The sequence below is a fragment of the Bos indicus genome, chromosome 10 (genome assembly GCF_029378745.1).
Source record: "Bos indicus isolate NIAB-ARS_2022 breed Sahiwal x Tharparkar chromosome 10, NIAB-ARS_B.indTharparkar_mat_pri_1.0, whole genome shotgun sequence".
Lineage (NCBI taxonomy): Eukaryota > Metazoa > Chordata > Mammalia > Artiodactyla > Bovidae > Bos > Bos indicus.
This window is the reverse complement of record NC_091769.1, coordinates 38,051,667-38,077,453: the sequence shown is the minus strand read 5'-3', so window position 1 is coordinate 38,077,453 and position 25,787 is coordinate 38,051,667. Positions and strand designations below refer to the sequence as shown.

At 38.7% G+C, this 25,787-nt stretch overlaps 1 protein-coding gene across 8 annotated transcripts in view; it reads left to right on the top strand.

The window, feature by feature from the left end:
* Positions 1-25,787, top strand: part of TTBK2 (tau tubulin kinase 2) — a 137,199-nt gene that overhangs the window by 8,441 nt on the left and 102,971 nt on the right. The gene's annotated exons all lie outside the window — the stretch shown is intronic.

The window sequence follows — 25,787 nt, the reverse complement described above, 5'->3', positions numbered from 1 at the left end:
GCTCTCTTCAGTGTTCTCCCTTGCCTTGGCCTTCTCAAAACTCTTAATTCTGTCTCTTCAACTCAGTGAGACTGCTTAGTTCTGTTTGGGTTCCTCATTCCTATGCTGCAGTCTGAAAACTCTCTCAGACAATAAGCTGGGGGCAATCTTAAGGATGACCTCACTTATTTTCTTTTGTGGATCCTCATTCTGTGCTGCCTATTGTCTAGTGTCTAAAATCCTTCATTTCATATATTTTGTCTATTTTTCCCATTTAAGGTGGGAGGCTGAATCTGGTCTCTGTTAACTGTGGTGGTCAGAAGCTAAAGTGGTCTGGTGGGTATTTGAAATCTCAAACAAAGAGGAATCATATTTCAAAGTTATGCTGTCATTAGAAATCTGTATTATCATTGTGCCCAAACATAGTTTCAGAAATATTTTCCTTATTTCTTTAGACACGTCATAAGCTCTTCTGATGATTAATTCTAGGACTGTTCTCATTGAAATTAAAATTGTGGTAAAAATAATGTTCCTGTTTTTCTATTAAAGAACAGAATCTTACATAAGCTATATATGGCACGTATAGAACCATGCTGTTATCTGTTTAGCTTCCTGCAAATGTAGGAGAATTTTTTGCTTCAGCCTGTCTAGATAATAGTAGTTGTAACTGGACTTCCTTTGCTCTTGCGTTATATCCTCCCCTGCTCTGAAGTCCTCAATGGCTCTTCCTTCTGTGTTTAAGTTGAATGAAGTCCATTTTCTTCCTAGCCTGGTTTTTACAATCCAAACTCAATTTACTTTCAGGCTTATGTGTTCTCTCACTGTAATCAGAACTCTTTTTCATTTAGACTCATGTACGCATTCATTTTCTCCTGTACTTGTATGCTTTGCTCCTTTTCTTTTCTGCTTTTTTGCTTACACCTCAATTAGTTTTTGTCATTAAACAAATCACCCCAAAGCTCAGGGACCAAAATTATAATTCATAAATTATTCTGTGGGTTGGCAGTTTGACTGGGTTCAGCTGAATGGTTCTTTTGGTCTTGTCTGGGCTCATTTGCTCTCGTCTGTGTGAAGCAGTCACCTAGCTTGGGTTTCTTCATTATCTTGCTCCCAAAACCAGCCAAAGAGGGGAAGTCTTGAGCATAAGTGTTTTTTAACCTTCTGGAACATATTTGTTGATGTCCCACTGATCAAAGCAAGTCATAGGGCCAACCCCAGTTTCCAGAATGCTGAAGAAGCTCTACCTTTCAATGGCAGGCGGAGCAAGGTCACATTGTTAAGGCATGTGTATACAGTTATGGGAGAATTTGGGGCTATTTTGCAATCACCAGTGAGTCAGCTTCATTTTAGAAGTCAAAGGAGCACTCTATAGCCTCCCTGGATGACCCCAGTGGGAGGGGGAGCTTCCCTTGGCAGTGGTGCACCATACTGTATGAGGGAAAACACTTTGAAGCCCAGCATGTTTAAGGGATAATGAATGGTTTTTATAAAAGTTAATAGAGAAGGGTTTACTCATCCAGTCATATATTTTAAAGCTGGTTATGGGAGATAGGACTAGTGGAAAACCTGAGACCATTGAAATGCACTACGGCCAAGCACTGACTGGCCGGCAAGATGAGTAAGGGACCATCAGACCCAGGGCCTGGCAGGTCCAGTTAAAGGAGGAGAAAGGATTGATGGGATTGTGGGGAAAGAGGAAAGGTAATGAAGATGCACACAGGTTATATGAGGGTATGGCAAAGTGGAAAAACTGGTATTCAGTTGCTGCTTTCCTGTCCTTTTTTTTTAAATGCTACAACTTTGGTAATATCCTATTTGTAAAGGCCAAGGCTTAATTCTATCATGAATTCATTAATTAAACATTACTGTGCCAATTACTGGAATGGGACTTTTCATTCAGGAATGCTGTCACTGATTGATATTCACAATTAACTTAAAACTACGGGAATGGATAAATTGGGAGATTGGGACTGACATATACACACTACAATATATAAAATAGGTAACTAACAATGTCCTACTGAATAGCACAGGGAACTCAGTACTCTGTAATGACAATGGCAATGGCAACCCACTCCAGTACTTTTGCCTGGAAAATCCCATGGATGGAGGAGCCTGGCAGGCTGCAGTTTATGGGGTTGCTGAAAGTCAGATACAATTGAGCGACTTCACTTTCACTTTTCACTTTCATGCATTGGAGAAGGAAATGGCAACCCACTCCAGTGTTCTTGCCTGGAGAATCCCAGGGACGGGGGAGCTTGGTGGGCTGCCGTCTATGGGGTCGCACAGAGTCGGACACAACTGAAGCAACATGCCAGCAACCAGCAAACCACTATAAATTCTATCTAGCTCCTCTCAGAAACCTGGTATGATTATCTTAGCCCATGTTAATCTCCCCAGTTCCGGCTTATCATATGTGTTGGCCCTTGCAGTTTGATGTTGATTGACTTATATATCAGGAAGCAACAGTTAGAACTGGACATGGAACAACAGACTGGTTCCAAACAGGAAAAGGAGTCCATCAAGGCTGTATATTGTCACCCTGCTTATTTTACTTCTATGCAGAGTACATCATGAGAAACGCTGGGCTGGAAGAAGCACAAGCTGGAATCAAGATTGCCGGGAGAAATATCAATAACCTCAGATATGCAGATGACACCACCCTTATGGCAGAAAGTGAAGAGGAACTCAAAATCCTCTTGATGAAAGTGAAAGAGGAGAGTGAAAAGTTGGCTTAAAACTCAACATTCAGAAAACTAAGATCATGGCATGTGGTCCCATCACTTCATGGGAAATAGATGGGGAAACAGTGAGAGACTTTATTTTGGGGGGCTCCAAAATCACTGCAGATGGTAATTGCAGCCATGAAATTAAAAGATGCTTACTCCTTGGAAGGAAAGTTATGACCAACCTAGATAGCATATTCAAAAGCAGAGACATTACTTTGCCAATAAAGGTCTGTCTAGTCAAGGCTATGGTTTTTCCAGTGGTCATGTATGGATGTAAGAGTTGGACTGTGAAGAAAGCTGAGCGCCCAAGAATTGATGCTTTTGAGCTGTGGTGTTGTAGAAGACTCTTGAGAGTCCCTTGGACTGCAAGGAGATCCAACCAGTCCATTCTGAAGGAGATCAGCCCTGGGATTTCTTTGGAGGGAATGATGCTGAAGCTGAAACTCCAGTACTTTGGCCACCTCATGTGAAGAGTTGACTCATTGGAAAAGACTCTGATGCAGGGAGGGATTGGGGGCAGGAGGAGAAGGGGATGACAGAGGATGAGATGGCTGGATGGCATCACTGACTCGATGGACATGAGTTTGAGTGAGCTCCGGAAGTTGGTGATGGACAGGGAGGCCTTGCGAGCTGCGATTCATGGGGTCGTAAAGAGTCGGACACGACTGAGTGACTGAACTGAACTTATATATTTTGCCTTTTTAATCCAGAAAATTATTAATACTATTAATTTCTGGTTTTATATTGTATTCTACTTCAAAAAATAATTTGGAAATGATTGTTTAACTTCTTCCTTTGATTGTAATCTCACTGAGGGCAAAACTATGCATTTATACTTCTTTGTACTCTTCTATGTGTTTGTAAGAATTATTGAATGACATTCTGTTAAATTGGGCTTCCCAGGTGATGCCGGTGATAAAGAATCCGCCTGCCAATGCAGGAGACATAAGAGATGCAGGTTCGACCCCTGGGTCAGGAAGATTCCTTGGAGGAGGGCATGGCAACCCCTGCCAGTGTTCTTGCCAGTATACCCATAAACAGAGGAGCCTGGCAGGTTACAGCCTATGGGGTTGCACAGAGTTGAACACGACTGAAGCAACTTGGCACATACGATAAATTTAAAAGTCAACTCTTACTTATTTACTTGAGGACTACTTCTTTTCATTCAACTGTCTGGGTGGTAAAAGACATTTCATTCATTCTTCCATTCATTATTTATTCAATAATTATTCTGTGGTAGGTATTATACTAGGTACTGAGATACAAAGATGAGAAGAATTCTGCTCTTGACCTCAAGAAATTTATAGTTTTGTAGGAAGACTTTGTAAAGTGTCTTAGAAGACATGTGATTTTGCAGTTGCTTGTAAGCCTGTTCTTTACTCTGAACCTAGATTTCTGCCTCATGCCCAACTCACAGGTTACCTGACTTTTGACCATTGTACAGATGGGACAGTCTCTTGCTGTCATACTGCTAGATGATTGTTGCCTAATCTACGTTGTGTCTGGCTCTTCCTTCTCTGGTTTATATTACTGTTATCTGTTACTGTTCTTTTTAAGAGTCATTAGTTACTCAGTCGTGTCCAACTCTGTGACCCCATGGACTGTAGCCCGCCAGGCTCCTCCGTCTATAGAACCCAGGCAAGAATACCAGAGTGGTTGCCATTTCCTTCTGCAGGGGATGTCCGGACCCAGGGATTGAACCCAGGTCTCCAGCATTGCAGGCAGACTCTTTACTGTTTGAGCCCCTGGGGAAGCCCTAATCATAGGGTATGTAAAAGTGTGTGTACAGTTTAAAGAGGAAAGCCAAGGGGACAAGAAATAGAACATTGCTAGTATCTCAGAAGCCCTTTCTTTATCTCATCCCTTTTTCTTTTGGTGGTTTAGTCACTATCATGTCCGACTCTCTTGATCTCATGGACTATAGCCTGCAAGGCTCCTCTGTCCATGGGATTTTCCAGGCAAGAATACTGGAGTGGTTTGCTATTTCCTTCTCTAGTGAATCTTCCCGATCCAGGGATCGAACATGGGTCTCCTGCACTGCAGGCAGATTCTTTACCGACTGAGCTACCAGGGGAGCCCTTTTCTTACTCCAAAGCAATTCGTTCTTAGGCTTTTTATGAAAAATCATTTTCTTGTTTTATTCTTTATAGACTTAACTACCTATATTTGTACCCCTATTTATCATAGTTTAGTTTTGCTTATTTTTGAACTTTGTATGGAAGGACTTACATTGTATGTATATTTTTGTATTGCTTGATTTTTTTCAATATCTGCTGTCTTACCTGGTGGCTCAGGGTAAAGAATCTGCCTACCAATGTAGAAGACGTTGGTTTGATCCCTGGGTCAGAAAGACCCCCTAGAGAAGAAAATGGCAACCCACTCCAGTGTTCTTGCCTGGAGAATCCCATGGACAGAGGATTCTGGTGGACTACAGTCCACAGGGTCGCAAAAGAGTCTGTTACACCTTAGCAACTAAACAACAAACAACACTTGAGTTTCTTCATGTAGTTCAGAGTAGCAGTAGTTTCTTCATTTTAGTATATTTTTCAAATAATGGTATTATTTGAAAGATATTCACTTCCTAATCCCTGAAACTTCTGAATATGATACCTTATAGGGGAATGAACTTTATAGGTGTCATTAAATTAAAGCTCTGAGATGGGAAGATTATTCTTCATTATCCACTTATTGTACTCACAAGGGGCCTTCAAAAAGGAGGCATATATATTTTGTCAGAGGGAAATAAAGAGATGTGATGATGGAGGCACAGGTCAGAGAGTTTTGAAGATGCTTGACTAAACCACTCTAGTTTTGAAGATGGTGGATGAGGCCATGAACCTAAGAATGAAGGCAACTTCTTGAGGTTGGAAAGGTCAAGGAAAAGGATTCTCCTCTAGAGACTCTAGAAGGAGCATAGCCTTGCTGACACCTTGAGTTTAGCCCCAGTGGAAGTCTGGACTTCTGATCTCCAGACCTGTAAGACTGTAACTTTATGTTGTTTTGCTGCTGAATTTATGGTGATTTGTTACGTCAGCAGTAGGAAGCTACTACATTTTTTTACTGTATGAGCATAATTTATCCATTCTTCTCTTGCTGGACATTTGGCTTGTTTCCAGGTTTTGGTATTTATGGACAATGTGATTGAAAATTCTTGTACACAGTTCCCGGTACAGGTGAGAAGAGTGTTTTTAGGATGTATACATATGAAAAGGGTTGCTGGGTCACAGTTGGTGCATATTTTCAGCTTTACTTTGTAATAAAGAACCATTTTCCAAAGTACTTTCCTACTAGCAGTATATGAGTCTTTACTTTTTATATTTAAATAAGTTCTTTTTTTATATTCACTATGACAATGCTTTCTTTTTTTAAGTAGGTGTGTACTCAAAATTTGCTTCAAGTCAAAACACATTTGGGAAAGAATATATACTTTTTCCATCCTAGAAATAGTTTTATTTCTTTTTTGGTCAACCAATTTTTGTTAACTCTAAGAGCAAAATGATAACAAATCAAATGCTATAATTTAATTTGAATCATAGTTGTAGAGTAACAATTTCTCTTGTTGACAAAAACATTTTCATATCAATTTGATAAGTAGTAGTTGCATACTAGGTTTAAATTCTAGTCTTCCGTGATTATTTCCTTTCATCAGCATTCAAGCAATTCAGGGACTGTTTTGGACAGCATTATGTTTGTGATTGTGATTATTTCTTCTTCTGTTGGTTAAGAAGCATGCAAACTGATGTATAATAATAAATAATGATTACCATTTATTGGGCATAGTCAGTGTAACAGGCACTGGGATGAATAAGCACTTTTACATATACCATATATTATGACTTTTAATCCTTAAATAGCCACACTTATTATCCTCTTTTTATAACTGAGGCAATTGAAGAGGCATAGAGAAGTCATGGAGTTTTCATTCCAATACCAAAGAAGGGCAGTGCCAAAGGGTGTTCAAACTACCGCACAATTGCACTCATTTCACATGCTACTAAGGTCATGCTCAGAATCCTCCAAGCTAGGCTTCAACAGCATGTGAACCGAGAACTTCCAGATGTACAAGCTGGATTTAGAAAAGGCAGAGGAACCAGAGATCAAATTGCCAACATCCATTGGATCATAGAAAAAGCAAGAGAATTCCAGAAAAACATCTGCTTCATTGACTACATTAAAGCCTTTAACTGTTTGGATCACAACAAACTGTGGAAAATTCTTCAAGAGATGGGAATACCAGACCACCTTACCTGCCTCCTGTGAAACCTGTATGCAGGTCAAGAAACAGCGGTTAGAACTGAACATGGAACAGTAGACTGGTTCAAAATTGGGAAAGGAGTGTGTATTGTTAAGTTAAGGCTGTATATTGCCACCCTCTTTATTTAACTTATATACAGAGTACATCATGCAAAATGCTGGGCTGGATGAAGCACAAACTGGAATCAAGATTGCTGGGAGAAATATTAATAACCTCCAATATGCAGATGACACCACCCTAATGGCAGAAAGTGAAGAGAAACTAAAGAGCCTCTTGATGAAGGTGAAAGAGGGGAGTAAAAAAGCTGGTTTTAAACTCAACAATCAGAAAACTATAACCATAGCATCCAGTCCCATGGCAAATAAATGGGAAATACTTCATGGCAAATAACTGGGAAAACAATGGAAACAGTGAAAGACTTTATTATCTTGGGCTCCAAAATCACTGCAGATGGTGACTGCAGCCATGAAATTAAAAGACGCTTGCTCCTTGGAAGAGAAGCTATGACAAACCGAGACAGCATATTAAAAATCAGAGACATTACTTTGTTGATAAAAGTCTGTCTAGTAAAAGCTATGGTTTTTCCCAGTAGTCATGTATGGATGTGAGAGTTGGACCATAAAGAAGGCTGAGTGCCAAAGAATTGATGCTTTGAAACTGTGGTGTTGGAGAGAAGACTCTTGAGAGTCCCTTGGACAACAAGGAAATCGGTCAGTCAGTCTTAAAGGAAATCAACTCTGAATATTTATTGGAAGAACTGATGCTGAAGCCTCAGTACTTTGGCCACCTGATACGAAGAGCCGACCCATTGAAAAAGACCCTGGTGCTGGGAAAAATAGAAGGCAGGAAGAGAAGGGGATGACAGAGGATGAGATGATTGGATGGCATCACCGACTCAATGGACATGAATTTGAGCAAGCTCTGGGATGAAGGGAGGCCTGGTGTGCTGCATCCATGGGGTTGCAAAGAGTCGGACACGACTGAGCGACTGAACAACGACAACAGAGAAGTCAAGTTATGGGTCGTAGGTCACATAGCCAGGATTTGAATCTAGGTAGTCTGGGCTTCCCTGATGGCTCAGTCCGTTAAGAATCTACCTGCAATGCAGGAGACATGGACTGGATCCCTGGGTCAGGAAGATCCACTGGAGGAGGAAATGGCAACCCACTCCAGTATTCTTGCCTGGAAAATTCCTTGGACAGGGGAGCCTGGCAGGCTGCAGTCCATAGGGTCACAAAGAGTTGGACAGGATTGAAGCGATTTAGCACTCACTGAAGCTAAAAGACAATAAAGACACTGCAGTGTTACGTTACTTTCTCAGATAATACTCTTGTAGGGACTTCTCGTCATTAAGTGTGGTTTGATCTGGTTTATGTTTTTGGAATTCTTGTACACTTTTTATCCATCTGCCTATGTGTCCTATCCTTCTGATTTCCATTCTCCTTTTAGTTCTCATTTTTCCTCTCATCTGTTATAACTCTATATGTGACCCTATGTGACTTTTAAATTACATGCAGTTTAATGTCTCTTTTTCAGCTGGCTAAATTACTTGACCAAATATCTATTGATTAACTGCAAACTTCATAATTTTTTATTATGGCAGAGGATTTAGTGACTATAATATGATCTTCATTGTCAAAGAATTTGTAATCTAGGAGATTGTCAATATTTACTTACTAATTTATTGGCTATTTTTCTTCTTAATCTTTTTCTACCAAGTAAATGTTTCAAATGATTTTTCACCACATGGTCTTTTACAAGTTGCATCTCCATTTAGTATGTTCTGTCCATATTTTGATCATCTTTGGGTCTGTTTTGGCAACACCTCCAGATTTAGCATCATTGTCTGAATTCATTAGCATGCTATTTACTTGTTATTTTAAGTCTTTGAGGGTATTGCCAAGAAGGAATTATTTCATTTCTCTCTTGCAGTATCTCATTTTCCCTCACCCAGATTATTTTAAGTCTATTAGTGTTACTTAAAAAATGAATCACAATTACTTGACAGCATCGATGCTGCAGCCAAATTAAATTAATTTTCTCAGATATAATTTGTGGTATGGAATCAGAAAGAACCTGTGGTTTGTGTACAACTTTGAGAAACTCTTGTCTTATAACATTGATATACATTGATATACATAGATAGCATTAGTTATTTATGGCTGCATAACAAATTACCTCAAACTTAGTGTTTTAAAACAGCAACATTTATTATTTCAGAATGTCTATGGGTAAGGATTTTGTGTGTTACTCAGCTGGGTATTCTGTTTCAAGATCAACCACAGGCTACGATTAAGGTAGGCTGTAGTCATCTCAAGGCTCACCTGGGGAAGGTTCTATTTCCAGGCTTACTCCAGTAGTTGGCATGATTCCATTCCTTGTGGGTGGTTGGACTGAGGGCTTGCAGGTACCCTTTATAAGTGGAATCATATGTCAGCAGAGGTTGTCCTAGCATATGGGTCTTTCCTTGAGGCAACATGACAGCTTTCCTCATCAGAGTAAGTAGGAAGAGCTAAAGAGAGATAATAAGCGAGGTAGATGGCACTTGGTGACATGAAGATGGGAAGTGCATCCTGTCGCTTCTGCTGCATTCTGTTCATTAGAGGCAGGTTACTGGATTCACCTACACTCAAGGGGAAGGGGTCAATAGCATAAGATAGGGATTATTAGGAGTCATTTTAGAAGCAATATAGTATACCTTGGTAGCTTATAGGATTCTGGGCTTTTCCCTTAGGGCTCAATTTCTAGTTGGAGCAAGTGTATTTTTTAGCTTTATATCAGTGTCTTGAAGGACTCCACCCAGGATACTGGGGGCTTCCCAGGTGGCAGAGTGATGAATCTATCTGCCAATGCAGGAGACGTAAGAGATGAGGGTTCAATTCCTGGATTAGGAAGATCCCTTCAAGTAGGAAATGACAACCCTTTCCATTATTCTTGCCTTAAGAATTCCATGGACAGAGGAGCCTGGAGGGCTACAGTCCATAGGGTCACAACTCCCCATCCAGGCTGCCACATAGCATTGAGCAGAGTTCCATGTACTATACAGTAGGTCCTTGTTGGTTATGCATTTTAAATGTAGCAGTGTGTACATGTCCATCCCAAATGCCTTAGCTGTGCCTTCCCCCAACAACCATAAATTAATTCTCTAAGTTTGTGAGTCTGTTTCTGTTCTGTAAGTAACTTCATTTGTGTCATTTTTTAGATGGCCACGTATAAGGGATGTCATGATATTTATCCTTCCCTGTCTGACTTCACTCAGTATGACAGTCTCTAAGTCCATCCATGTTGCAGCAAATGGCATTATTTCATTCTTTTTAATGGCTGAGTAATATTCCACTCATAACATCCCTTTATAATCATACCTTTATCCTACCTCTAACTCTTGGCAACCACTGATCTGTTCTTTGTCGCTCTAGTTTTATTGTTTTGAAAATGTCATATAAATATAATCATACAGTATGTAACTTCTGGAGACTGGCCAGTGATGTCAAACATCTTTTCATGTCCAGTCAATATAACCTCTTTGGTGAAGTGTCTATTTTTGCCTCATTTTAAATTGGGTCATTCGTTTACTTACAGTTGAATTTTAAGTGTTCTGTATGTATTTGGATACAAGCCCTTGGTTGGATATTATGATTTGCACACATTTTCTTCCAGTATATAGCTTGTCTTTTCATTTTCTTAACAATGTCTTTCACAGAGTATAAGTTTTCAATTTTAGTAAAGTTCAATTTATCAGGTTTTTTTCTTTTATGAAATGTGATTTAGGTATCATGTCCAAAACCTTTTGCACAAAGTTTTATTACAAGTTTATTTTTAAATGTTTTGTGTTTTACATTTAGATCTGTGATACATTTTGAGTTAAGTTTTTTATGTAAGGTTTGAGGTTTAAGATTTGAGGTTGTTTTTTCCATACAGCTTACAACTGTTCCAACACTTTGTTGGAAATTCTGTCTTATCTGTGTCGAGTGGCCTTTCCGTCTTTGTCAAATACCGCTTGGCTTAGAATAGGCAAAGCTATAGAGACAGAAAATAGACTAGTGGTTGCCAGGGACCAGGGAAAGGAACGAATAGAGTGACAGCTAATAAGTATGAAGTTTCTTTTTGGGTTGGTGAAAATGTTCTGGAATTGGATAGTGGTGGTGAATATACGACTTTGTGAATATACTACAAACCACTGAATTGTATACTTTAAAATACGGTATGTGGATTATACTTGCATTTTTAAAAAGCTGAAAATTTAATTAAACTATTTGTGTAGATCTGTTTATGCACTCTATTGTATTTCATTTATTTGTAATATGACTATCCCTTTGCCAATAGCACACTGGCTTGATTACTGTAACTATATAGTATTAAGTCTTAAAATCATGTACTGTGATTCCTCCAACTTTATTACTGTTTTTCAAAACTGTTTTAGATACTTTAGTTCCTTTCAGTTCAGTTCAGTCGCTCAGTCATGTCCGACTCTTTGCGACCCCATGAATCGCAGCACGCCAGGCCTCCCTGTCCATCACCAACTCCCAGAGCTCACTCAGACTCTTGTCCAATGAGTCAGTGATGCCATCCAGCCATCTCATCCTCTGTCGTCCTCCTCCTGCCCCTAATCCCTCCCAGCATCAGAGTCTTTTCCAATGAGTCAACTCTTCGCATGAGGTGGCCAAAGTACTGGAGTTTCAGCTTTAGCATCATTCCTTCCAAAGAACACCCAGGACTGATCCACCTTTCCACATAAATTTTAGAATCAGCATGTCTATGTAATGGCTTTTCCTTGAATTTCAGTTGGAATATTGTTAAATATGTTGATCAGTTTGAGCAGCTTTTTTTTTTTTTACTGTCCTTTATCAGATTGAGAAAATTCCATTCTACTCCTAGTTTACTAACAGTTTATATCATGTATGACTTGAATTTTGTCAAATGCTTCTCCTGCATTAAATAATAATTATGTTGTTTTTTGTTTTAGACTGTTAATCTGATGAATTTTATGAATTGATTTTTGAATATTAAACAAGTCTTACTTCCCCAGAGTAAACCATGTGGCACTGAAGTATAATGCTTTTTATGTATTTCTGGATTTAATTTACTAATATTTTGTTGAGAATTTTTGTGTCTATGTATATGGACAGGGAGGCCTGGTGTGCTGCGGTTCATGGGGTTGCAAAGAGTCAAACACGACTGAGTAACTGAACTGAACTGATAGATGTTCATGTGGAAGATTGGTTTTTCTTGCATTGTCTTTTATTGTTTTTTTTTTTTTTAAATCATTTTTATAGTTTCTACACTGCTGCTGCTGCTAAGTCGCTTCAGTTGTGTCCGACTCTGTGAGACCCCATAGACAGCAGCCTACCAGGCTCCCCTGTCCCTGGGATTCTCCAGGCAAGAACACTGGAGTGGGTTGCCATTTCCTTCTCCAACGCATGAAAGTGAAAAGTGAAAGTGAAGTCGCTCAGTGGTGTCTGACTCCTAGCGACCCCATGGACTGCAGCCCACCAGGCACCTCTGTCCATGGGATTTTCCAGGCAAGAGTACTGGAGTGGGGTATCATTGCCTTCTCCAGTTTCCACACTAGGCATTACTATTTTCCCCTCCAGCTTTATGACTGTTTTCATATCAGGCTAATGCTGTCTTCATAAAATGAATTGGGGTGTATTTCCTACCCTTGTATTTCTGGAAGAGATTGTATAGATCTTTTTTTAACATTTGATAGAATTTGGCAGTGGAAAAATCTCTGTATTCTTTTGTGGGAAGGTTTTGAATTATGGGTTCAGTTTTTTAACAGGACAATTCAGACTTTTCCTTTCGTCTTGGGTGAATTGTTGGGTTTGCAGCTTTTGAGAAATTGGTCCATTGTTGTCCAGGTTATGTGTGCAGTATTGATCTTTTATACTTTTTCATGTTTGTAGAGTCTATAATGATAAGTCCTGTTACACAAGTTTTTAATGTTTTCATTTTCCCTCCAACCAAGGCTTTAGCTACATCCCACCAAATTTTGTTGTGTTTTAATTTTTATTCATATTTTCTAATTTACCTAAAGACTTTTTCTTTAATCTATAGATTATTTAGAATAGTCTTTGTCAAACTTTTTATTTTATTTTATTTTTTAACTTTACAATATTGTATTGGCTTTGCCATATATCAACATGAATCTGCCACAGGTATATACATGTTCCCCATCCTGAACCCCCCTCCTTCCTCCCTCCCCGTACCATCCCTCTGGGTCGTCCCAGTGCACCAGCCCCAAGCATCCAGTATCGTGCATTGAACCTGGACTGGCGACTCGTTTCATATATGATATTATACATTGTCAAACTTTTTTAAAAAGTCCAAGTAGTAAATATGATAAGACCTGAGTCTACACTCAGTTGTAGTTACTTAAATCTGCTCTAGTAGTACAAAAACAGCCATAGGCAACACATAAATGAATGGGCATGGCATTATTCCTATAAAATTTTACTTACCACAAACAATCACCCAGCTTTGGTATTTTTGTTTAATTTCCAAATGTTTGTAAGAGTTTTCTATTGTCTTGCTGCTATTGGTTTTTAGCTTAATTTCATTAATATTCTGTATGTGATTTTATTTAACTTTGTTAAGGTTTATTTTGTGACCTAGGATATGACACGTCTCTCTTGGTTCCATGTGCACTTGGAAAGAATGTGTATTCTGATTTTGTTGGAGTGTTATATAAATGTACAGTAGTTTCAGTTGGTTGATGGTTACTTTCTGATTTAGTTGTCTTTCATCAAATGAGTGTCTTACAATGCAATTCAATTCTGACACTAACTGCTTGGAGTTAATGACATCATACAGGCTAAGGGGCTTAGTTCCACAAGACTGCCCCTGCTTCAGACTCTAGCTTGAAGTATGTCTTCTAGTCCTGAGTATCCTCAAGGCACTCATACTTTGCCTGGCTGGCAATGAATGTGGTGTATCTTATAGGTTCAATAATTTGCTAGAACAAAACAGAACTCATAAAAGTTCTATACTCAGGATTGTGCCATGTGCTCAGTCATGTCCAACTCTTTGTGGCCCCATGGACTATAGCCCGCCAGGCAGAATATTGGAGTGAGGGTGTTGCTATCCTCCAGAGGATCTTCCCGACCCAGGGATCGAACCCAGTCCCCTGTGTCTCCTGCATTGCAGGCAGATTCTTTACCTGTTGAGCTGTCAGGGAAGCCCCTATACTTAGTATTACCATTTTATTTTTTATTTTTATTTTTTAACTTTACAATATTGTATTGGTTTTGCCATACATCAACATGAATCTGCCACGGGTATACACGTGTTCCCCATCCTGAACCCTCTTCCCTCCCCATACCATCCCTCTGGGTTGTCCCAGCGCACCAGCCCCAAGCATCCAGTATCGTGCATTGAACCTGGACTGGCGACTCGTTTCATATATGATATTATACATGTTTCAATGCCATTCTCCCAAATCATCCCACCTTCTCCCTCTCCCACAGAGTCCAAAAGAATGTTCTATACATCAGTGTCTCTTTTGCTGTCTCATATACAGGGTTATTGTTACCATCTTTCTAAATTCCATATATATGCGTTAGTATACTGTATTGGTGTTTTTCTTTCTGGCTTACTTCACTCTGTATAATAGGCTCCAGTTTCATCCACCTCATTAGAACTGATTCAAATGTATTCTTTTTTATGGCTGAGTAATACTCCATTGTGTATATGTACCACAGCTTTCTTATCCATTCATCTGCTGATGGACATCTAGGTTGCTTCCATGTCCTGGCTATTATAAACAGTGCTGTGATGAACAGTGGGGTACACGTGTCTCTTTCAATTCTGGTTTCCTCAGTGTGTATGCCCAGCAGTTTTTATTATAAAGAATAAAACTGAACAACGAGATGAACAGGTATATAGGGCCAGTTTGTAAGGATTCTAAGCACAAGAACTTCTGTCCTTGTGGAATCAGGGTACACTACCCTCTCAGTACATCAATATGTTCACCAACCAGGAATCTCCCTGAGCCTTGTTACTCAGTGTTTTTAATATCAAGATTTCATTAGATAGACATGAGAAATGAAATCATTGTCCATGTAATTGAGTTCACATCTCCAGGCCCACTCTCCCTAGAGGTTGGAGATTAGAGATTGGGCCAAACGTTTAAACCCTCTAATCACATGTTTGGTCTATCTGATTCAGGAGTCCCCTCATTAGCATAACAGGCATTCTTGTCATTTAGTAAATGCCAAGCTCTGTGAAGGAGCTGGAGATAAAAGATTTATAGACCAAATATAAAGACCCAATATGTTTTTATTATACCATAGTACTATTGTTCAGTTCTGTTCAAATATCTTGCTGGTATTTTTGTCTATTTCTTTTGAGGCAGGAGTGATGAAGTCTCTAATTATGAGTTTGCCTGTTTCTTCTTTCACCTTGTTCATGTGATTCATGTATTTTGATGCTGTTTTTAGATGTGTGCACATTTATAGTTTCTTTGTAAATTGGCCTTCTGTGATTATGTGATGTCCCTCTTTATCTCTGGGGATTTTCTTTGCTCTGAAGTCTACATTGTCTGATAGTGATACAAACAGTTCTAACTTATGGTTCAATTTGCAATTTTTCAACTTTACGCTGGTGTGAAAGTGATATGGATTGAGTAGAAACCAATCATGATGAATACATTTACAGCCATTCTGTTCCTATAGAGCCATTCTGTTTTTCACTTCCAATAATGCATTCAGAAAATTATGTGAGATATTCAACATTTCATTACAAAATAGACTTGTTAGATTATTTTGCTCGATTATAGGCTAATTTAAGTGTTCTAAGTACGTTTCAGGTAGGTTCGGCCAAGCTTCAATGTTTGGTACATTAGTGTTTTGAATGCATTTTTGGCTTACAGTATTTTCAGCTTAATGATGGGATACCTCATCTGTCATAAATCAAGGAAGATTTATATAGGTTCTCCAGCTTTATGTGTGGTATATCTTTCCCCATTCTTTTGGCTTTTAAATTCATAAATAAGTTTATAATGATACTTATATAATAAAAGCAAAATTCATGAAACTCAAAAGTTCTCAAAGTAACTGAAATATAATAATAATTTAAAAACCAATATAGACTGACAGAGAAGAATTTTAAAGATGTAGCAAACAGTTGAATATCAAATAGACAGCCTTACTTCTAAATTCTATTTTGTTACATTAAATTATATTTGAACAGGAGGTCCCACACTGGAAATTCTGGAAACTGGTGCATTACATTTTTATAAGTGTTTAAAGTTAGTTATGTATTACCATGTTGTACCTACTGCTGCCTTAATATGAAGTCATACTCAATATATTTTGAAGTGAAATAGCCGTAAGTTAATCTATTCTGCCAGGCTACAAAAATGTCACCAAAATTTTGCTGATGCATGCTAATGTGTCAAGATTGAACTGTTTAGAGGGTAAAGAAAACTGGAGCAAAAATGAGCATACCTTAGTTTTTAGCCTAAGTTTTCTGTTATTTTTGAAGTGAGTTTCTTGTAGAAATCATACTCATCTTCATAATCTCTGTCTTTTCAGTTGTGTGTTTAGGCCATTTCTATTTAAGGTAATTACAGGTATATTTGAGTTTAGCTCTAAGCATTTTATTATTTTTGTCTTATGTTTGTGGTCTCTGCTTTTGTTCTCCTGTTTCTCCTTTCTTAGCTTTTTTTGAATTATCTTAACATGTTTTGGCTTTCCACTGTATATTTCATCTCTTTTACTTTTTATTATATCTTTTTTATATAGTTCTTTTTGAATGGTTCTTCTAGGGTTTACAATATACCTACTTAATTTCCACAATCTACTAGAATTATTATATCACCACATCAGGTAGAGTACAGAAGTCTAATCACTGTCATACAGGTCTCTTTACTGTTCTGTCTTTTCATTGTGATTGTCTTGTCCAGTTCAGTCCAGTCGCTCAGTTGTGTCCGACTCTTTGTGAGCCCATGGACCGCAGCACGCCAGGCCTCCCTGTCCATCACCAACTCCCGGAGTCTACCTAATCTCACATCCATTGAGTTGGTGATGCCATCCAACCATCTCATCCTCTGTCGTCCCCTTCTCCTGCATTCAATCTTTCCCAAGATCAGGGTCTTCTCAAATGAGTCAGCTCTTCGCATCAGGTGGCCAAAGTATTGGAGTTTCAGCTTCAACCTCAGTCCTTCCAATGAACACTCAGGATTGACCTCCTTTAGGATGGACTGGTTGGATCTCCTTGCAGTCCAAGGACTCTCAAGAGTCTTCTCCAACACCACAGTTCAAAAGCATCAATTCTTTGGCGCTCAGCTTTCTTTATAGTCCAACTGTCACATCCATACATGACTACTGGAAAAACCATAGCCTTGACTAGACGGACCTTTTTTGGCAAAGTAATGTTTCTGCTTTTTAATATGCTATCGAGGTTGGTCATAACTTTCCTTCCAAAGAGTAAGCGTCTTTTAAATTTCTTGGCTGCAGTCACCACCTGCAGTGATTTTGGAGCCCCCCAAAATAAAGTGAGCCACTGTTTCCACCTTTTCCCCATATATTTGTCATGAAATGATGGGACCAGATGCCATGATCTTAGTTTTCTGAATGTTGAGCTTCAAGCCAACTTTTCACTCTCCTCTTTCACTTTCATCATGAGGCTCTTTAGTTCTTACTCATTTTCTGCCACAAGGGCTGTGTCATCTGCATATCTGTTGCTACTGCTGCAGCTAAGTTGCTTCAGTCGTGTCCAACTCTGTGCAACCCCATAGATGGCAGCCCTCCAGGCTCCCCGTCCCTGGGATTCTCCAGGCAAGAACACTGGAGTGGGTTGCCATTTCCTTCTCCAATGATGCATGAAAGTGAAAAGTGAAAGTGAAAGTGAAGTCGTGTCTGACTCTTAGCGACCCCATGGAGTGCAGCCTACCAGGCTTCTCCATCCATGGGATTCTCCAGGCAAGAGTACTGGAGTGGGTGCCATTGCCTTCTCCTTGCATATCTGAGGTTATTGATATTTCTCCCAGCAATCTCCAGCTTGTGCTTCATCTAGCCCAAGCACATGATGTACTCTGCATATAAGTTAAATAAGCAGGGTGACAGTATACAGCCTTGACATACTCCTTTTCCTATTTGGAACCAGTCTGTTGTTCCATGTCTAGTTCCAGCTGTTGCTTCCTGACCTGCATACAGATTTCTCAAGAGGCAGGTCAAGTGGTCTGGTATTCCCATCTCTTCAAGAATTTTCCAGAGTTTATTGTGATCCACACAGTTAAAGGCTTTGGCATAGTCAATAAAGCAGAAATAGATGTTTTTCTGGAACTCTCTTACTTTTTTAATGATCTAGCAGATGTTGGCAATTTGATCTCTGGTTCCTCTGCCTTTTCTAAAACCAGCTTGAACATCTGAAAGTTCATGGTTCACGTATTGTTGAAGCCTGGCTTGAAGAATTTTGAGCATTACTTTACTAGTGTGTGAGGTGAGTACAATTGTGTGGTAGTTTGAGCATTTTTGGGGATTACCTTTCTTTGGGATTGGAGTGAAAACTGACCTTTTCCAGTCCTGTGGTCACTGCTGAGTTTTCCAAACTTGCTGGCATATTGAGTGCAGCACTTTCACAGCATCATCTTTTAGGATTTGAAATAGCTCCACTGGAATTCCATCACCTCCACTAGCATTGTCTTGTTATATCTGTATACATTGAAAATCGTTTTAGATAGTGTTAGAATTTTAGCTCTTAGTTTTCAAGCATGGTTTTTTTAAATTAAGAGATTAGTCTATTGTATTTACCTAGATTTCTGTCTTTCTTCATTCATTCCTATTAGTCCAGCTTCCCCTCTGTCATATTTTTTTTTTCTCTGAAGAAATTTCTTTGGTGAACCTTTCACAGCAGCTCTGCTGACAATACATAACCTTAATTTTCATTTATCTAAGAGTGTCCTTATCCCTGAAGGATATTTTCTCTGGGCATGAATTCTGGTTGACAGTGCTTTTTTACTTTAAGTAGTTTAAACATGTTTTTCTGTTTCTTGTTGACCTCCATGTTTTATTATGAGAAAGTCACAGTCAATTGAATTAGTGTTCCCAGTAAGGAATATGTCATTTTTCTCTGGCTGTTTTTAAAAAACCATTTGTTTATTTATGGCCACGTGGAGGCTTACTTGCCAGTCGGAATCTTTTGCTGCAGCCCATGGATTCTGTGGTTGTGGCACGTGGCCTCAGGAGTTGCAGTTGCATGGCCTTGGTTGAGTTGCACAGGCTCAGTAGTTGTGGTGTGCAGGCTTAGTTGCCCTGTGGCAGGTGGAGTATTAGTTCCCCACCCAGGGATCACATCCAGGTTCTCTGTACTGGAAGATGGATTCTTAACCACTGGATCACCAGGGAAATCAAGTTTTTCTTTGTGTTTAATTTTTAGCAGTTTGGTTTTGATGTGTTTGGAAATGGATTATTTTCTATCCTGTGTGCCTATCCTGTTTAATTAAGGTTCTTCAGTCTATTGTTTTATGTCTTTCACAAAACTTTTGAGAGGTCATTTTAGCCATTATTTTAGATTTTTTTTTTCTGCCTTGCAATATACCTATGAAAAGTGAAAGTTAGTCACACAGTTGCGTCTGACTCTGTGATCCCATGGACTGTGGCCTGCCAGGCTCCTCTGTCCATGGACTTCTCCAGGCAGGAGTATTTGAGTGGGCTGCCATTTCTTCCTCCAGGGGACCTTCCTGACCCAGGGATCAAAACTGGGTCTCCTGCGTTGCAGGCAGATTCTTTACCAACTAAGCTACTAGGGAAGCTCTATAATAGGTTTTAAATAACAGAATTGATATCATTTCTAATAGTAGAACTACAAAATGTAGTTTTAAGATTTCTTTATAATTCTTTTTTTACTTAAGATATATCTGATTAGGAGTTATGCAATCAAAATAAAGCCCCTTGAGTTATTTTCTGTGTGATAATGCCGCATACTTGATATGCAGAGGGTTCTTGGTTTATTTTTAATTTTTAGAGATTGTAGTCCTTTCATTTTTAGTATTTTTTTCTCTTGATTTATCTTTTAATTGTCTTGAACAAAGAAGTCACCACTTAGTGTCTGAACAAAATGCTAAATTATTGCTCTCATTCAGAGGAGAGCTGTGAAACTTAGAGTTCAGGGATTGGTGAAGTGGGACTGTTTAGGAAGTGGTTGAACTTTTGATAAACAAATGTGGTTATGAAATGTGGTTGTGTTGGTTGACCTTCTGAATTGTGGTTACTAGTTTGAAGCTGTCATTGATAAGACTGGGATGAGTTTAAAGCAGGTTCTGATGATTACTTTTTGCTATTATTGTTCAGTTGCTAAGTCGAGTCCGACTCTTTTACGACCCCATGGACTGCAGCACTCCAGGCTTCCCTGTCCTTCACTATCTCCTGGAATTTGCTCAAACTCATGTCCATTGGGTCAGTGATGCTAGCCAACCATTTCACCCTCCGATGCCCTCTTTTCCTCCTGCCCTCAATCTTTCCCAGCATCAGTGTCTTTTCACTGAGTTGGCTCTTCGCGTCAAGTGACCAGAGTACTTGTTGCTATGGTACTTTCTTGAATTTGGAGTATAGGAATTTTTTTCTCGTATGTAAAACAACAATTTTCATTCCAGAATCTAAACTCTATCACAAAGTACATTCTTTGAAGTCTTAACTTCTATCTGTATCCCCTCCATCATAGTTTCTCCTGGGAAAGGTTGGCAAACAATAACCTGCGGGCCACATTTGGCCACCTATCTCTTTTTGTAAATGAATTTTTGTTGGAACACATACTCTTTTGTTTATGTATTGTCTTTGTCTTCTTTTGTGCTAAAACGGCCAAGCTGAGTAGCTATGACAGGTTATATGGCTTGTAAAAACTGAAATATTTATTATTTGTCCCTTTACTGAAAAAAATTTACTGATCTCTGCTATCATTTTTATCACTTTTTGGATTTTCCTTCCTTTAAAAAAAAATGAAAGCAAATATGCTAATATACTTAACATTTACCCTTTTACATAAAAGGTAGTATACTGTAAACACATCACTGCATCTTTTTTTTTTTTCACTTAACAATTTATCCTGAAAGTCACTCTGTGTCAATATATCTGTTATTCCTGGACTAGTTCTCCATTACCTTAGTGAAACATTGTATATTCAACCAATATGGACTGTTAGTTTTCCCCTGTTTTTTTGTAATTACAAATAATGTTATAGTGAAAAGGCTTATGAAGAATTCATTTCACATACTTTCACCATGGTACCTTGGAAATAGGTTCCCTGAAGTGGAATTGCTGGAGTGCATGCTAAATCGCTTCAGTCGTGTGCGATTCTTTGCTACTCTGTGGACTGTAGCCTGCTAGACTCCCCTGTCCATGGGATTCTCCAGGCAAGAATACTGGAGTGGGTTGCCATGCTCTCCTCCAGTGGATCTTCCCGACCCAGGGATCAAACCTGCATCACTTATGTCCCCTGCATTGGTAGGTGGGTTCTTTACCACAAGCACCACCTGGGAAGCCCTGCTAGATTGGAGTTTAAATGTAAATTATCTTATTATGCTGAATATTACCAGATTCTCCTCTAGGGGGCCCATAGTTTTGTTTTTTTTTTTTTTACTGTGATAAGGAACACACAACAAAATTTACCATCCTCATCATTTTTAAGTATACCATTCAGTTGTGTTAAGTGTATTTATTACTGTTTCAAAATAGATTTCTAAAAGTTCTTTATCTTGCAAAGCTAAAATTCTGTACCTATTGAACAACAGTGCCCCTTTCCCCCCTCTCTCCACTTGCCCATAGTAACCACCATTCTTCTATTTTCATGAGTTTGACTACTCTGGATATCTCATATAAATGGAATTATAAAAGTATTTGTTGTTTGGTCACTAGCTTTATCACTCAGCCATGTTGCAGTATGTGATAGGATTTCTTTTTTAAGACTGAATAGTATTAAATTGTATGTATAGTCCACATTTTCTTTATCCATACATCTGTAGATGGATGTGTGGGCTGCTTCCACCTTATGGCTATTGTGAATAATGCTGCTATGGGCTGGAGTGCACAAATATATTTGTCTGAGTCCTTGCTTTCAATTTTTGGGGTATATACCCTGAAGTGGAATTGCTAAATCATATGGGAATTGACTACTTAATTTTTTAACAACTCCCAAACTATTTTTCATAGTGGCTGCATCATTTTATATCCTCACTCACAGTGTACAAGTGTTCCAATGTCTCCACATCCTTGTCACCACTTGATACTTTCTTTTAATGGTGGCCATTCTAATGGGTATGAGGCAATTTTTCATGTGCTTTTGATTTGTAGTTCTGTACTGACTTGATGGACGTGAGTCTGAGTGAACTCCGGGAGTTGGTGATGGACAGAGAGGCCTGGCATGCTGTGATTCATGGGGTCGCAAAGAGTCGGACACGACTGAGCGACTGAACTGACTGAATGACTAGAGATTTTGAGCATTTTTTTCATGTGCTTTTTAGCTATTTGTATATATTTTTGGAGAAATATTTATTCAGGCCTTTTGCCCGTTTTTAAATTGAATTATTGACTTTCGTTTTGTTGAATTATTCTTTATATATTCTGGGTACTAGCCACATATCAGATATATAGTTTGCAGTTATTTCCGACACTTTCATAGGTTGTCTTTTGGCATATAAAATTTTAAAAATTTTGATGGATTCCAATTTATATATTTTCTTTGCTTTGTTGTGCTTTAGGTGTCATATCTAAGAAATCATTGCTTAATCCAAGGCCAGTGAAAACTTCTGCCAGTGTTTTCTTCCAAGAGTTTCATATAGTTTTAGCTTCTATATTTAGGTCTTTGATCCATTTTGAGTTAACTTTTATGTATGATGTTAGGTAGGGGTACAAATTCATTCTTCTTGCATATGAGTATGTACTTGTCTTAGCTCCATTTGTTAGAACGAACTCTAGATCTTTTTAATCTATGTATCTTTTGTTTTTTACTTTTAATATATAATATGGCAGATATACTGAGAAATAGTATAATGGATTTACATGTACCCATCATACAAAATTTATGAAAATTCTGTTATTTTTATGTCATTTGATCCTCTGTCCCCAATACAACTCCTTTTCCCCTTAGAGTGTTTTAAGGCAAATCTAAGAGCTTTTATCACTTTGCTTCCCTGGTGGCTCAGATGGTAAAGAATCTGCATGCCATGCAGGATCCTGACTGGGGTTTGATCCCTGGGTTGAGAAGAGCCTCTGGAGAAGTGAAATGGGTACCCACTCAAGTATTCTTGCATGGAGAATTCCATGGACACAGAGGAGCCTGTTGGACTACAATCCATGGGGTCACAAAGAGACACTTTCACTTTCAAGACCTTTTATCACTTTTTGCATTGGTAATTTATGTATCTCTTACAGAGAAAGACTTTATAAACATAACTACACTACTGTTATTACACCCTACAAAATTACCAATTGTTGCTCACTCAGTACATGCTTCAGTCAGTTTAGTTCAGTCGCTCAGTCGTGTCCGACTCTTTGCAACCCCATGAATCGCAGCACGCCAGGCCTCCCTGTCCATCACCAACTCCCGGAGTTCACTCAGACTCATGTCCATTGAGTCGGTGATGCCATCTAGTTATCTCATCCTCTGTCGTCCCCTTCTCCTCCTGCCCCCAATCCCTCCCAGCATCAGGGTCTTTTCCAATGAGTCAGCTCTTCGCATGAGGTGGTCCAATTGCTAGTTGCTGCTTTAGGTTGATATATATATCTTATTTCTTATAATGTGCAGTGTAAAGCTTTTATTATTTTCCATGCCATTTGTTTTGGGTCATTTTGTCATTTATATGGGCCATTTTGTTCTTTAGGATCTCCGTCATCATGAATTTAGCTCATTATATCTTCATGTTGTCATTTATCATGTACCTCGATCACCCTTGTTTTTGTAAACTTATAATCAAATCTAAAAGCTTGACTAGATTTAAGGGTTTTTTGTTTGTTTGTTTGTTTCAAGGCAAGAGACTTCATAGGTGATGCATTTGTTGCATCAAGAAGCACTTCTTGTTTCATTGTCCTGGCTTTTAGTGATGTTAAGGATTACCAATGAGTTCAACTTGATCCTTCCATATTAAAGTTCTCCATCCGCTTGTTACATTATGGCTTTAGCAGCCATTGATGGTCATTGTCTAGATTCATTATGTAACCAGGGATTGGAAAATGTTGATTTTCTAAATCTATAAGTTCTCCTGCATTTATTAGCTGTGACTGTTCTCTAAGGAAAAGTAACCCTCCTCATCTTTTTTGTCTCCCCAAAATACTGTTTATACTAGAAAGGCAGGATAAATGTTTGATTCTTTCTGTTTATTTGCCAATTATTAGAATAACGAGTTGTGCCCACGCAATCTTGAAAATTGACCTCTAATATTCTTTTTTCTTATTTGAGTGTCATTGTGAACTCATGGGTGTGTGTGTGTGTGTATATATATATATATATATATATATATATGTATGTATTTATATTTTTGATGTTTTTCAATCATTGTATTCTTGTATATGCTCAAATTGTTTCATCTTTGACAAATGAGAATTCCTTCCCTTGTCTCTGATTTCCTTTTGATTTGTTAATACTAGTGTTGTTAACATTTTTGCTTTCTTACTTGATGAGATGCACCAGGTTGAATGTGCATAATTTCCTGTGCCAGACCTGGAATAAGACATTTCTCCAAAGAGCCCTGATTTCTTTCAGTGGGATATGATGTTTAGAGTTTGCAGTCTGAAGGCAGGGGTTCTTATTGCTGCTGGGTTGTCATTGATTTTAGGTCTTCTCAGATCAATCCTCATGTTAAATCTTCTACTGTAATCTGTCTGATACTTGTTATGTAGTTGATTCCTAGCGGCATTTCTTAGGACCAGTATTATTTGGGTTCTGTGTGTTCATAACTACTTCCCTTAGCCTACCTTGAAGGTTACTTTGGCAGGGTAGACCATGCTTGGCTCACATTTCCTTGGATACTTAAATATATTATAAGCTGTTTGTACTGATGTCTGTTCTCAGACTGATTTTTCCCCCTTATGTGTAATTTGGACTTTCTGCACCTGTGTCCAGTGTATTTTTTTTCCCATTTAAAATTCAGTAGTTTAACTAGACTGTATTTTGGCATTGGGTTTAATAAACAGCCATTTTCTGTGGCTCATGTTTATTTCCTGTGGCTCATGTTTATTTCCTATGCATTTCAAGTGCATTATGTAACATTAAAATTTTATTAGCTCTGGTGATGTTAAGCTCTATCTTGCAACTTATTAAACTGTAAGCTATTGTAAATTAGGTATTTTTTTTCTTAGTAAAAGGTTGGACTAAGGGTAGTAGTCTGAGTCAACTGCCATTGGCACCATGCTTGCCCTATAGTCTAGCAATCTCAGTTATTGTAAGTTATATTTGTGTAGTAGTATTCAGTTCAGTTCAGTTCAGTTGCTCAGTCATGTCTGACTCTTTGCAACCCCATGGACTGCAGCATGCCAGGCTTCCCTGTCCATTACCAACCCCTAGGGCTTACTCAAACTCATGTCTATCAAATCAGTGATGTCATCCAACCATCTCATCCTCTGTCGTCCCCTTCTTCTCCCACCCTCAGTCTTTCCCAGCATCAGGGTCTTTTCAAATGAGTCAGTTCTTCGTGTCAGGTGGCTGAAGTATTGGAGTTTCAGCTCCAGCATCAGTCCTTCCAATGAATATTCAGGACTGATTTCCTTTAGGATGGACTGGTTGGATCTCCTTGCAGTCCAAGGGACTCTCAAGAGTCTTCTCCAACACCACAGTTCAAAAGCATCAATTCTTTGAAGCTCAGCTTTCTTTATGGTCCAACTCTCATATCCATACAT